Below are 2,262 nucleotides of genomic sequence, written 5' to 3'. Positions count from 1 at the left end.
GGGGAGGAGGGGACGCGGGGAGGGAGGGGCCGGGGCGCTCAGGAAGGGGCCCCCCGGGCGCGGGGCGCCATCTTTTTCGCGTTTTCCCGCGAATTATTGACGTCCCAGCTTATGTAATTAGCAGGGGCCGCACCAGCTTCGCCATTGGAGCCGGAGGTTCGCGGGGCCCCGCAGCGCCGCCCGGGGCCGCCCCCGCGCAGCGAGCAAGAGGCACGGACACAGCGGGCGCACGCGGAAACGCAGCTGTATAGGCACAGCGGGGCAGGGCGTGAGCGCACAGCCTGGACCTGGACGCAGGACGGCCGTATGGGTCGCCCAGCACCTGGATCTCACAGCACCGACATCCCACCCCCGGGATGCGCAGCAGAATCAGACACAAGACACACACAAGCCACTACACACAGCGGAGGGAATCACTGTGCACGTGGCTCATAGGCAGACTGGGAGATACAGTGTCTGCAGTGTAGACCCGGCAGAACCACGTGCAAGGCACACAAGACAGCAGGCATAGAGCTGAGAGACAGTAACAACGCGACCCACGGGAGTGTGCCACCCACGCACTACAGAGATACAAAGCCCAAGAGACAATCGCACTCAGCACGTGCACAAACAGGACCTATAAGTAAAGGGCACCGGCGGTCTTAGAATAGTAGATCATTAGGGCAAGACTCTAAACAGATAAGATCGTCCTCGGGAGATGGGGTAGGGGAGGCAGACGTGTCCTCACCCAGACTCTTGGCTCCTGGACTGGAGGGACCACTGGCCAATACTCCTTACCCCTTCTCTGCCCTCATTTCCAAGGGCCCATGGCACCTCCTAGAGTGCCCTCTGCAAACACACCAGGAGGCTGGGGGAGTGTGTGCATTCATGGATGTGGCTGTGGGCAACACCTTTCCCCCAGAGCCTTCCCTGTTCACTCCGGAGTGGCCCACCTTGCGCCTCTGCTCCTTGGGGTATGAACTCTTCAGCCTGCAGCTTCTGTCTACCCTCTACCTCCTTTCTCCAGCCTGGAGATACAGGGGTCCTGTCCCCTCATCCCCTACACCCCTGGGTCTTGCCACCCATCCTTACTTAACGCCCCATTCTGGGTCTTTGACCCACACCAGAACCTAGTTGCTCCCAGCGTCTGCCACCCTTTGGCTGAGCCTGGAAAGGAAGATGGTGGCAGCCCCTCCAAGACAGTGTCTCCTAGCCTGGGAAAACAAAGGACACAGCTAGATCAAAGGCACCTGCAGGAACCTGCCATTTAGCTATCATCCGCAGAGAGAACACTGGTCCAGCAAGGGCAGGACATTCCCAGGGGCTTCTAGGCTGGCCAGGTGCACCTTTAGGATTTGAGGGGCAGAGATGGTGACTCCACCGATTCCTGGCTGTAAGACTGAGCCTGTTTCTTTGTGGTCCTCATAGAGCTGCTGGGAAGATCGGGGGTGCTGTATGCAAAGCCCCTGTCACCAGTGGGTATGGGGAAGATAGTGTGTTCTGTCAAGAAATTTGTTCCCTTGTGTGGGGCTACAACTGGGGGCTGATAGCACACAGGTGAGGAGGAGAAATGGGCCTGTTGAGGGAGTGAGTTAGTGTCTGGGCAACATCTTTCTAAATAAAAGAATAGTGATCTGGGCATGGAATTGGGGAATTCTTGCTCCAAGTCCAGCTCTGCCTCTGAGCAGAGGGATCTTGAGCGAGCTAGTCCCCAAGGTTCATATATACCACGTGTCCTTATTTGTTCAATGGGGACAGTAATACTACCTCATCTCACAGAGCCATTGCTTAGATAAAGGTTGGCACAGGATTAGGAAAGAGCAGGTGCTTTGGTAAACTACAAAGTGGCATGTGAAATGACAAGGTGTTAAAACGCAAGACAGGAAATTGTAACGGCCACAAGAAAGGTTGAGCGTCATTCATGGTGGTTTAGAGGCTGTTTCATGGAGAAGTTGGCATTCGGATAGGATGCAGAAATAGGGAGGGAGGGATTTCAGGAGGAGGGAATCGAATGAGCTGGCAAAAAACAAAACAAAAATGAGGTTAAAAAAATGGGCAATCTTTGCTTTCAGCACAAGTACTAAAATTGGAATGATACAGAGATTAGCATGACTCCACAAATATTCACAAAGCATTCCATAATTTCCTGTAAGAATGCTGTTTGCTGGAGTTCTGTGTCCCCCCCCCCCTTTTTTTTTTGTCTTTTTAAGTTGGTTTCCCTTTAACCCCAGCGGCCCTGCACTTCATTATGCAGTTCACCCCCTCTCCTTCACATCACCCAAA

This window comes from Nannospalax galili, unplaced genomic scaffold (assembly GCF_000622305.1).
Source record: "Nannospalax galili isolate Female #2095 unplaced genomic scaffold, S.galili_v1.0 scaffold34, whole genome shotgun sequence".
NCBI classification, from domain to species: domain Eukaryota; kingdom Metazoa; phylum Chordata; class Mammalia; order Rodentia; family Spalacidae; genus Nannospalax; species Nannospalax galili.
This window is presented reverse-complemented; position numbering follows the sequence as displayed.